Consider the following 13,545-nt stretch of genomic DNA (forward strand, 5'->3'; position numbering starts at 1 on the left):
CAAATCATGCTGAATCAGAGTAGTTATGAGAAATTGTCTTTGTTAAATGAATGTTCTGAATTTGCGCAACGGAAGAGTACCAAAACAGATGTAATATGTATGAAGACATACTACACCCACTACCTTCCTACTTATTTGGCCTTCTGTCCCAACACCTCCTCGGCTTCGACAACGATCAACCTGCACATTAAGGAAAAACAATATGCAGGGCTGAGTACTTGATGCACTCAGTGGGCTTATGCCGAAAACTGTTTTCTTTTAGTTGTCAGCCAAGCTGAGTGAACGCGGGGTTTTACTGAAAATCTAACCCGGTCACTAAAATCTGTTATTTCTTTCTGAAAATAGACTGCAGTCATTTAAACTTCTGATGATATGCCATATCAGCTGCGTGAGTCGGGAATGTGGCCACATTCCACGACCACTGGGCCGGCCAACCTGGCGCTAGCTCACGACCCACGGACCGGCCAACCTGGCGCTAGCTCACGGTCCCTACGTGTACACTAGTCCGAGTAGGATTTACTGACCTACTGGGACCCGAATTCGATTTACCAGATAGGCAACCACAAAATAAAACATGGCATGACAACTCATTCAAATAATCATGCTTTTCACATAAATTCTGAAAAAGAAAGCCCACACATAATGTAGGATAGAAAAGCCCACCTCGTTTGCTTAACTCTTTCAAACGGGCACTGTCTGACTTGAGATTTACTCGTCGAGCGACGACGTCCCTTTTCAAAAAATAATATACTTAAATTAGGCTTTAAGTAATCATTGATCTTGCATGAATGCATGCCTAAGCGTGATCTTTTATTTTATCTCTTTCTTTCTAAATATTAGAGATCTAAAATCTTTAATTAAATCGGCGATTTAATTTGTTCCGAAACCGACTGATCTGTTTTGGTATAATATATATTCCCGGATTATCCTTAAGTATTTTTAAAAATACTTTTTGTGACTATTAAAGCCCGCTTTAAATTTTATCAAAAGCTATTCTACACGGTTTAATATTTCTACTCTTCCGTGGCTTAGGGAATTAATTCCATTAACTCTTGGAAATAATCTTAAGATAATGGCTCCAACCCAAAATAATGGTCCTACTAAATAATTTCTCAGGCCCAGTTAGAAATAATCTGGCCCAGAAAGTATCCTTCGGCCCACTTCTCTTTTCTTTTATTCTTTTCTAAAAGAGGCCCAAAAGAAAACATACTCCCTTCCTCAATCAGCCGATTCCATCGGCTTTTCCCCATTCTTCATTTCCTCCTTTCTCCGAAATTAAAACCCCACATTGAGAAAGCCCTAGTTTCTTCGACGTCCGCTCCCTCCGCGAAGCTCCAGCTCCGGCGGAGGTCCGATGACGCGCGACGCGTTGTCTCACCCTCGCTCATCCCTGCAAGGGCGAACTCTCTCCCTGATTTGGGAATATCCTCGCCGCGTCGGTCCCTTCCAACCACGGCGAGTCTTGCCGTGCTCCCATCCATCGGCTCCGTCTCGTTCTCGCCAGTGAAGGGAAGTGGCGACCCTCCGCGCTCCTCCGTTTCCTCGGCGGGATCACCATCGATTCACCCTCCGTCGCGTCGAGGCAGCAGTCCCTCGTCGGTGCTGTCCCCCCTTCCCGCGAGCTCGTCGAGCCGCCACCGTCGAGGGCCAGTGGGGAGGCATCCAGCTTCGCGAGGCTTACGCCGTCGCTGTTCGCAGGGGTTAGGCTGAACACGGTAGGGTCCGTTGCCGTTACTGCACGCCGGGATCGCCTGCTGTCTCGGCTCGCCACCGCTCTTGACACCCCGCCGTCGGGTCGCTGCCTCTCGTCTAGCGTTTCCGCCTCTGGCAGCACGGCACCTCGGCCAGAGCCATTCTCCCTCCAAAGCTAAGTTTCTTGTTTAAATCTTTCTAGTGTTGTTAAGTGAAGCTTGCGAAAAAGATACTGTGACTTGAGCATTAGGGGATTTTCTTACATTCTGCTATGATTGATTTGATTTCATGGAGGGGTTGAGCCAGTGGTAGCCGTTTCTATGTTACTGATTATGTTCTGATGTGGGGTTCTAAGGCATACTCCTATGTTCTTGAGCTCATGTGTTCCTAAGTTCTCATTCTTGGCTATCTACTGTGTACTACATGATGCTAGTATGGTTTGGAGGATTTACCTCTTGTGATTGCTGAGTGAGGCTGCTCTTACTCTTGCTCGATTCCTCCCGCTTTCTCTCGGTTCTCCCTCCCTCTCTTTAGCTTGTTACTTTGCTACTAAGTGGAAGGTGTGGTGGTGTGGTATAGTAACCGAGGGGCTTAGAATGTGTATATAAACACATATCTTGTAACTGAAAGCTGCAGAGGCTGAGTGTTGGCTGACCTTGCAGCATCCTTTAACTGATTTTGGTGTTTTGTGCTGCCTTGTACTCTGATTCATTCATGAATTTTGTCTTCTTTTGCAGGTGCACACTAGAGGTGGCATTGTGGGGGCTGATTTCCGGACTATAACCGGTTTGGGTAGGGGAAGCAAGGGCTGTTACCCGCAGCTTTGCAGAGTATTAGCTGGAGGGGAGCCTGCTGGCTGGAGTTTGCCTCTTTCGGTCCAACACTCACTCACCTTTCTGAAAGGTATTGTTTCCCCTTCCCTTTCTTAATACACTTCTCTTGTTGTCTCTGTAAACAATTGAGGAGATCTAACGGCTGTTGAAACGAGTTGTCATAACAGCCGAGCTCTTCTTCATGTTTTGATCTTTCTCTCCAGATCACGGAGTTGCCGAGCTTGGTGCCGAACTGCCGAGCTTGGTACCGAACTGCTGAGCTCCCTGCCGAACTGCCGAGCTTGGTGGCGAACTGCTGAGCTTGGTGCCGAGCTATCACAATCCACCAACAGTCTCTATTCATGCAACTAGTTCTCTTTCGTGTGCTTTGGCAGGAGTTGCGACTGGCCAACGAGGCTGTCTTCCCTCGTGGTCTCGCCCTCCCGGCTCGTTTGAAAAATCTGGGGCCGAGACGGCCCGATGACGAAGGCCAAAGTAGCCCTTAGGGATTTCTAAATGTAGTAGTGTAGCTCGACTTTTATTTTCATTGTCAAAGATTGTAATTTAGTTTGAGGTTTCTGAAAATTGTAATTGTACCATTTTTCAAGAAATAAAAATACTCTTTCATTTGTCAATAAAAGTTCTAGTATTTTATTTCATAACTCCCGAGAAACCTAAGTCTCGGCTATTACATTCTACCCCCCTTAACAAAAATTTCGTCCCGAAATTTTGTCTCGGTTAGGCAAAAAGCTGTGGGTACTTCTCTTTCATCTGGTCCTCGAGCTCCCACGTCGCCTCCTTGCGGTCGTGATGCTTCCAAAGGACTTTCACTGTTACAATATTTTTATTTCGCAGTTCTTTAACTTTTCTGTCCAGAATTGCTTCTGGCTTTTCTTCATAGCTCAAATCTGGTTCTAACACCATCTCTTCTTGGTGCACTATGTGTTTGGGGTCAAACACGTACTTCCTCAACTGTGATACTTGAAACACATTATGAACATTCCCGAAGCTTGGCGGAAGCGCTAATCTGTACGCCACAGGGCCGACTGTTTCTAGGATCTCGTAAGGTCCGATAAAACGCGGTTTCAGCTTGCCCTTGACGCCAAATCTGGTTATCCCTTTTGATGGGGATACCTTCAGAAAGACCTTGTCTCCTGCTTTAAACTGTAAATCCGTTCTGCGAGCATCTGCATAGGATTTCTGTCTATCTTGAGCTTCCTTGATTCTCCCTCGGATTTGTCGGACAATTTCTATCATTTCCTCTACCGAGTCCGGTCCGAGTATCCTTCTCTCACCAACTTCATCCCAGTAAAGCGGTGATCTACATTTCTTCCCATAGAGTGCTTCATATGGGGCCATAATTATGGTTGTCTGGTAACTGTTGTTGTAGGAAAACTCTATAAGTGGAAGTACTGGCTCCCAGCTTACTCCACGGTCGAGCACTACGGCTTTCAACATATCCTCTAATGTCTGAATCGTCCTTTCGGACCGTCCGTCTGTCTGTGGATGGAATGCTGTGCTGAAATTCAGCTGAGTGCCTAACTCTCGCTGTAGGCTTATCCAAAATCTAGAAGTAAATTTTGAATCTCGATCTGAGGTGATCGTTACTGGTACACCATGTAGGCGCACAATCTCTTGCACATAAATCTGTGCCAACTTGTCAGATCCGTATGTGATACGAATTGGTATGACGTGAGCACTTTTGGTGAGTCGATCTATAATCACCAAGATGGCAGTGTTTCCTTGCTGTGATTTTGGCAATCCTGTCACAAAATCCATTGCTATATGCTCCCATTTCCATTCTGGAATCTCGAGAGGCTGTAACTTTCCATAGGGTCGTTGATGTAACGCCTTCACTTGCTGGCAAGCCAGGCATCTTTCTACAAACGATGCTATGCTTTTCTTCATGCCATCCCACCAAAATTGCTTCTTCAAGTCCTGATACATCTTTGTACTCCCAGGATGGGCAGTGTAGGGTGTCTCATGAGCTTCACTCATGACCTCGTTCCTAAGTGCCTCCTCTTTGGGTACGCATAGTCTCCCTTTGAAAGTGAGAGCATTATCCGCCTCTTCGCGGTAGTATTCCCCTTTTCCCGTCCTTACTCTGAGACGGATCTTTTCTAGAGCGTCATCGTCTCTCTGGGCTTCAACGATTCTGGCTCTTAAATCTGGTTTTATGACCAAGGTGGAAATTCTGCTGTCCACTGTCTCCGGGGCTCTTACTATTTCCAGTCGCATCTTGGCGAATTCCCGGATAAGCTCTTCCTCTTGTGTGAGGAAAGCAGCCACTTGAGGCGCAGTCTTTCTGCTCAAGGCATCTGCTACCACATTGGCTTTGCCTGGGTGGTAGTTTATACCACAGTCGTAGTCTTTGACTAGTCCCAGCCATCTGCGCTGTCTCATATTCAGATCCTCCTGCTCGAAAAAGTATTTGAGACTCTTATGATCTGTGAAGATCTCACATCGAACTCCATATAGGTGATGCCTCCAAATCTTCAAGGCGTGTACCACTGCTGCTAATTCCAAGTCGTGCGTCGGGTAGTTCAACTCGTGCGGCCTCAACTGGCGTGACGCAAATGCTATCACCTTACCCTTCTGCATCAGCACGCACCCGAGTCTGACCTTCGATGCATCTGTATACACCACATAGTCGACTCCCGCCTCTGGTACGGCTAGCACTGGCGCTGTGGTCAACTTTTCCTTAAGCAATTGGAAACTTGCTTCACATTCTGGGGTCCAGTTGACTTTAACTCCTTTCTTGAGTTGTTGAGTCATCGGCCTTGCTATTTTAGAAAATCCTTTGATAAATCTTCGGTAGTACCCTGCCAGACCTAGGAAACTTCGAATTTCGTTGGGCGTCGCTGGTGACTGCCAACGTTGCACGGCTTCAACTTTAGCGGGGTCTACTCGGATCCCTTCTGCTGTCACTATGTGTCCAAGGAAATTCACTTCATTAAGCCAGAACTCACACTTGCTGAACTTAGCATGGAGTTTCTCGCCTCTTAACGTTTCTAAAGTGGCCCTCAAATGCATCCTCGGGCTCCTTCTCGTTCCTCGAGTAAATGGACACGTCATCTACAAAACTAGGACAACTTGTCCATCTGTGGGTGGGACACACAGTTCATTAGGTTCATGAACACGGCTGGGGCATTTGTAAGCCCAAAAGACATTACTGTAAACTCGTACTGGTCATATCTGGTGCGAAATGCAGTCTTAGGTATACCGTCTTGTCGAACTCCCAGCTAGTGATAACCCGATCTCAAGCCCATCTTCGAGAATACGCTGGCTCCTCGCAGCTGGTCGAAGAGGTCGTTAATTCTCGGTAGAGGTACTTGTTCTTGAGGGTTAACTTATTTAGCTCTCGATAGTCGATATACATTCGCAAAAAGTCCCATCCTTCTTCTTCATGAAGAGTACCGATACGCCCAAAAACGATACACTGGGTCTGATGAAACCCAGGTCTACTTATTCTTGTAACTGGATCTTAAGTTCTTCTTATTTCTTGAGCGCCATTCTATATGGTGACTGAGATAATATGACTGATTCAAGTCATTCCTTTAGTAATTCATTTCGTCTGGGTGATGAAGCTATTTCTAATCTTAGATTTCATCTCCAGGTATTGAGTTCTCTAACGCTTGCATCGATCGTGAAGGTAGTCATTGAGCTGCCATAATGATCTCGTAACCTCTCGCTCAGTTGAGGTAGTCTACTTTTACTTCTTCCAAGATACTTTTGTGCCTACCGCGACTCTTTCGTCATGATCTAGCGCACACTCTGTTCTACTCGCGTTAATTCTTGAACACTGGGCCGGTGCATGTGGATGTGTTGGCTTCTTTCTCCCAACGCTATTGTCTCCATGCCCTTTTGGTTCGACTAAGCGATTCTTGGTGAGATAATCTAGCATGACTTTCCAACATGGTCTAGATCTCGTGTCTATAAAACTCTATCGACAGCTCCTTTCTGAGCCGTTTAATTTGGGGGTGGCATTTCATAGAGTACTTCTTCGCGTTTTATTGCTAGCGTCTTCCCTTGCTTTTATATTATAGAGCTCTACTTCGGTTCTCCTGCGATAACTCTTTACAGAAGAATTTCGATTTATCCTTTCATCGTAGGGATGGTGAGGGTAGCGATGCTATCACGCGTTCCTCTTTCCCGAATGTCTCTCCAGCTTTAGCTTTTCCTGGCCACCTCACAGACGAATCCCTTTTGCTGATGGGATTTGTTCCGTCAAACATAAACTACGAATACACTCGTACTTTCTCCATGGCTTTCATTACATGCCCATGATTGAGTCTTTGTTCTTGTGGCTTACTTATCTTACTCGGAGTAAGCATTTTGATCGTTCAAACTACCATATAGGTCTTTTACGTCTTCGGACATCATTTAATCCACAAATATTCCTTGATATTTCTCTACTCAAGGCTAGTTGCTTCTCTATACAACAAAATATTCGATCTTCCACCTGCTGGTCACAAGCGGTACGTAGATTCGAAGTATTTAACGCTTTGCTGTCGGTTATGCGACGCTTCTGGTTGGTGCATCATTTCCTGCACGTGTCTCCATGGGGACGTATTTATTATGCGTATCTGAAAGAAACTGAGACCATGCCTTTTTCTGCTAGCCTCGTATCAATAACTCGATGATTAATCTAATAGTCTTAACTTGGATTATTATTCACACAAGAGAGTATGACTGAAAGTTTGAAGGGCTACTGAATACCCAACTGGACTAGAATAACATCTCTTGTTCAACTTATATGAATTTTTGTCGATAATCGACCTTGAAGGTAAGTATTGAGTTCATTCAAAGAACTACGTAGTTCAACTGGTTCCAGGCAAACTCATAGAAGCTGAGGCTCACCCCTGGTGGGAGCTAGAAATAATCATGAGATAGGTCATGAAAACTGGATGGAAATGAATTAACTGTAAATTCCCATAGTAAGCTGCAAACTAGGACAATACAGTTGTCCAATGAAACTGAAAGGATCTGGGCATCAAGGACAGTGGTTCAAACATGTCATCGCCTAAGATGATCAACCACGAAAATTTATAAACGTAGGCGATTGCAATGAAGGAACATTGATCATGTTTCAAAGGCATCTTGATATGGAATAACAAAATCACATCAATGATTTCATAGGTTCATTAAGGCAATGCACTGAAATGAACTATTCAAAAAAAATCAGCTAGGGCAAGCTTGTTAGGGAAAGGTGCAATATGCTTGCCTTAACTTTGAGCTGCAGAAAAATTCCGAGACTAGGAATAATACATGTACTGGAATCGAGGTCGAAAAATTTCACCTTTGTAGGATCTCAAAATAGGGAGGTAAAAAGTTCCAGCACCACATGAAATTCCCTGAGGAAAATGTTTAACTGTCTTGATCACTCTGGGGATCACAACGTAAGCATCGTAAGAATGAAATTTCATTGCATAGGTCCAAGAAATCGAGATATAAATCTCCAATATTGTGGCTCAAAGGAGACAACAACAAATAACGATGCTTGAAACATAAAGGTATCCAAAATTTGGGAACTGAAACTGAGTCGCCGCTTTCCTGAAGAGAATGAAAGTGGCGTACTACTTGCAGAACGTGAGTCAATCAAAGGTCTTAATAGCCGACAGGACATCGTTGTCCCGGAGGTTCAAAGAATGTCTGAGGAATACGCTCATTCCGAAGATCATGGATATGAACAACTGTAGAATTTAGGGTTTACGACTGGAGCTTAAACAGTCAAAACTTTACTCTTTATGTACGATGAGTCAAAAAGGACTGCAGTCCATAAGCTGGAAGTGAGTCAAACCTCGCATAGAGAAATGAATACTGGCATGTTACTTGTGAGTCAAACTAAAGTCTGAATAGACGGGGGTACCGTGCTCTTGGGAGGACTCTTAGAAAGAATTTCACTGGGATCCAAGTAAGTACTATTGATTATATTCATCGGTTCTAGTTATGTGACACTTCTTTGTTTGTTCTTGTGGAGTTCTGACATGATAAACGCGTTCTAGGAAACCATACATTTCAAGATGGGGTTTCTCGTGCTATTAAACTGATAACTGCAGCTGGAGGTCATACTTTCATATCGTTCTTGATAACTTAGAACGCCGATTCTGGTAAAACATCACATTCTCCATCGTGCTTCGTAGCACGCTATAAGTATCGCTTCTGGATCACGTAGCCACTTGGGCTTGTTACGCCACATTAGATCACTTTACTAGATCGCGGGTACGATCTCTTTCCGTGTAGGGATGCATCTCCCGAACAAGCTGGAAGGTAAACTATTTTCGTTATAACTTGGTCTTTGTAAAGACATTGGGAACTTCTTGGTTCATCGTCTAGTATACATATATATATGTATACTATCTGTGTGCTTAAAGGAATGGACTTCTTTTAATTGCTGTCTATAAGTAGTACAATAGTACTTTCTGGTTCGTCTTTTCTTTCTCATAATTCCTTGAAATTAGAAGCTTACCCAAACTGATGGGTGTTAATTGGTCTCATCACCCTGGAAGGCGGTAAAAATTCTCGTTCTACTTGTACTTGGCTCTATATGTCCCACCTAAGGTACTTCTCTAAAGCACTCTAGGTTCGCATATATAGTCCACATGACACTTATACATTCATGTCAAGCTCATAAGTCACAGATACTTTAAGCATATCACATGCAAAGTATCAGCTATCACGTTGCATCTTGCAACAATCTCAATTAAACATTTTCGTTCCCATAAAGGGCTGTGAAAATTCTTTCCTTTTTCTAAAAATCTCAAAATTTTCATTTTCTTTCTTTAAAATTTTCTTTTCTGGACGAGCGGGCGTCGACCCCTGTTTCTGCTGCAGTTGATCGTGTCGAGCTGAGGTGTTGGGATCTTGTACTTAACATTCTGTTCACTTTCTAGCCTAGTACTATCTTTTCTGGACTGAGGCTTAGAAGGAAGGTTCTTGGGTCAGAGCGAAAGAAAAGGGCTCTGATACCACTCTGTCGCGACCACATCTCCCTAGTCAAAGAAAGTGTAGCTTTACCGCGACTAAAACATACTGAAACTGTCTCAACTCATCATAAGATGCTTAAATCAAAAGAAACATTGTCTGAAGTGTGTTGAGGGTACAAATCATGCTGAATCAGAGTAGTTATGAGAAATTGTCTTTGTTAAATGAATGTTCTGAATTTGCGCAACGGAAGAGTACCAAGACAGATGTAATATGTATGAAGACATACTACACCCACTACCTTCCTACTTATTTGGCCTTCTGTCCCAACACCTCCTCGGCTTCGACAACGATCAACCTGCACATTAAGGAAAAACAATATGCAGGGCTGAGTACTTGATGCACTCAGTGGGCTTATGCCGAAAACTGTTTTCTTTTAGTTGTCAGCCAAGCTGAGTGAACGCGGGGTTTTACTGAAAATCTAACCCGGTCACTAAAATCTGTTATTTCTTTCTGAAAATAGACTGCAGTCATTTAAACTTCTGATGATATGCCATATCAGCTGCGTGAGTCGGGAATGTGGCCACATTCCACGACCACTGGGCCGGCCAACCTGGCGCTAGCTCACGACCCACGGACCGGCCAACATGGCGCTAGCTCACGGTCCCTACGTGTACACTAGTCCGAGTAGGATTTACTGACCTACTGGGACCCGAATTCGATTTACCAGATAGGCAACCACAAAATAAAACATGGCATGACAACTCATTCAAATAATCATGCTTTTCACATAAATTCTGAAAAAGAAAGCCCACACATAATGTAGGATAGAAAAGCCCACCTCGTTTGCTTAACTCTTTCAAACGGGCACTGTCTGACTTGAGATTTACTCGTCGAGCGACGACGTCCCTTTTCAAAAAATAATATACTTAAATTAGGCTTTAAGTAATCTTTGATCTTGCATGAATGCATGCCTAAGCGTGATCTTTTATTTTATCTCTTTCTTTCTAAATATTAGAGATCTAAAATCTTTAATTAAATCGGCGATTTAATTTGTTCCGAAACCGACTGATCTGTTTGGGTATAATATATATTCCCGGATTATCCTTAAGTATTTTTAAAAATACTTTTTGTGACTATTAAAGCCCGCTTTAAATTTTATCAAAAGCTATTCTACACGGTTTAATATTTCTACTCTTCCGTGGCTTAGGGAATTAATTCCATTAACTCTTGGAAATAATCTTAAGATAATGGCTCCAACCCAAAATAATGGTCCTACTAAATAATTTCTCAGGCCCAGTTAGAAATAATCTGGCCCAGAAAGTATCCTTCGGCCCACTTCTCTTTTCTTTTATTCTTTTCTAAAAGAGGCCCAAAAGAAAACATACTCCCTTCCTCAATCAGCCGATTCCATCGGCTTTTCCCCATTCTTCATTTCCTCCTTTCTCCGAAATTAAAACCCCACATTGAGAAAGCCCTAGTTTCTTCGACGTCCGCTCCCTCCGCGAAGCTCCAGCTCCGGCGGAGGTCCGATGACGCGCGACGCGTTGTCTCACCCTCGCTCATCCCTGCAAGGGCGAACTCTCTCCCTGATTTGGGAATATCCTCGCCGCGTCGGTCCCTTCCAACCACGGCGAGTCTTGCCGTGCTCCCATCCATCGGCTCCGTCTCGTTCTCGCCAGTGAAGGGAAGTGGCGACCCTCCGCGCTCCTCCGTTTCCTCGGCGGGATCACCATCGATTCACCCTCCGTCGCGTCGAGGCAGCAGTCCCTCGTCGGTGTTGTCCCCCCTTCCCGCGAGCTCGTCGAGCCGCCACCGTCGAGGGCCAGTGGGGAGGCATCCAGCTTCGCGAGGCTTACGCCGTCGCTGTTCGCAGGGGTTAGGCTGAACACGGTAGGGTCCGTTACCGTTACTGCACGCCGGGATCGCCTGCTGTCTCGGCTCGCCACCGCTCTTGACACCCCGCCGTCGGGTCGCTGCCTCTCGTCTAGCGTTTCCGCCTCTGGCAGCACGGCACCTCGGCCAGAGCCATTCTCCCTCCAAAGCTAAGTTTCTTGTTTAAATCTTTCTAGTGTTGTTAAGTGAAGCTTGCGAAAAAGATACTGTGACTTGAGCATTAGGGGATTTTCTTACATTCTGCTATGATTGATTTGATTTCATGGAGGGGTTGAGCCAGTGGTAGCCGTTTCTATGTTACTGATTATGTTCTGATGTGGGGTTCTAAGGCATACTCCTATGTTCTTGAGCTCATGTGTTCCTAAGTTCTCATTCTTGGCTATCTACTGTGTACTACATGATGCTAGTATGGTTTGGAGGATTTACCTCTTGTGATTGCTGAGTGAGGCTGCTCTTACTCTTGCTCGATTCCTCCCGCTTTCTCTCGGTTCTCCCTCCCTCTCTTTAGCTTGTTACTTTGCTACTAAGTGGAAGGTGTGGTGGTGTGGTATAGTAACCGAGGGGCTTAGAATGTGTATATAAACACATATCTTGTAACTGAAAGCTGCAGAGGCTGAGTGTTGGCTGACCTTGCAGCATCCTTTAACTGATTTTGGTGTTTTGTGCTGCCTTGTACTCTGATTCATTCATGAATTTTGTCTTCTTTTGCAGGTGCACACTAGAGGTGGCATTGTGGGGGCTGATTTCCGGACTATAACCGGTTTGGGTAGGGGAAGCAAGGGCTGTTACCCGCAGCTTTGCAGAGTATTAGCTGGAGGGGAGCCTGCTGGCTGGAGTTTGCCTCTTTCGGTCCAACACTCACTCACCTTTCTGAAAGGTATTGTTTCCCCTTCCCTTTCTTAATACACTTCTCTTGTTGTCTCTGTAAACAATTGAGGAGATCTAACGGCTGTTGAAACGAGTTGTCATAACAGCCGAGCTCTTCTTCATGTTTTGATCTTTCTCTCCAGATCACGGAGTTGCCGAGCTTGGTGCCGAACTGCCGAGCTTGGTACCGAACTGCTGAGCTCCCTGCCGAACTGCCGAGCTTGGTGGCGAACTGTTGAGCTTGGTGCCGAGCTATCACAATCCACCAACAGTCTCTATTCATGCAACTAGTTCTCTTTCGTGTGCTTTGGCAGGAGTTGCGACTGGCCAACGAGGCTGTCTTCCCTCGTGGTCTCGCCCTCCCGGCTCGTTTGAAAAATCTGGGGCCGAGACGGCCCGATGACGAAGGCCAAAGTAGCCCTTAGGGATTTCTAAATGTAGTAGTGTAGCTCGACTTTTATTTTCATTGTCAAAGATTGTAATTTAGTTTGAGGTTTCTGAAAATTGTAATTGTACCCTTTTTCAAGAAATAAAAATACTCTTTCATTTGTCAATAAAAGTTCTAGTATTTTATTTCATAACTCCCGAGAAACCTAAGTCTCGGCTATTACACAAAATTTGTAAAGTAAAAAAAAAGAGAAAAATTGTTTAAGTAAGTGAAAATTAGCGAAATTAGTATCAGTGGATTGTAGGTCAATTATTTTATAAACTCATTATGTGGTCAACAGATCCAATAGCTCATTAATTATTTACGCATTTTTTTTGTTTATGTTGATGGTTAAACCAATAGAAATTTAAATACGCGCGTGTCATTATTATTGTTGGTTTATGATAACGTTTATGAGGGTTTATGATAATGTTTATGACTATGCTTCTTACTTATTTCATAATTTGAGATTCAAATTTTATTAAAGTAGTAAAGTTGCTGTGGTTTGTGTTTTTAGAATGTATAAAAGAAATAAAAAATCTTTTTTTCATGCTTTTATTTAAGTTAGTATGTTTTAAATGATTTTGAATTACTAGTTACTATTGTTATAAATTAAATGACTATATCAGAAGTGTTGTTCTAGTACGAAAAAATTACTAGTACTGTTTAAAAAGACGAGGTCGCGTCTGATTATCCACACAATCTACAAATCCTCACATAAATATGGCCATTGGATATTTTTAGTTCAAATATTTAGGTTTAATTTGGGTTGGAAAACGTAATTTATAATCACCATATTTAATGTCACTAACATTCAATTAATGTCACAAGCAATGAGAATAAAGACGCGCACATTATGTGTTTAGCCAAAGATTAAAAATTTCGAATTTTGCATTTACATTTATTTGAGATGTTCAATATGTTCCT

Source organism: Salvia splendens, chromosome 18 (assembly GCF_004379255.2).
Source record: "Salvia splendens isolate huo1 chromosome 18, SspV2, whole genome shotgun sequence".
Classification (NCBI taxonomy): domain Eukaryota; kingdom Viridiplantae; phylum Streptophyta; class Magnoliopsida; order Lamiales; family Lamiaceae; genus Salvia; species Salvia splendens.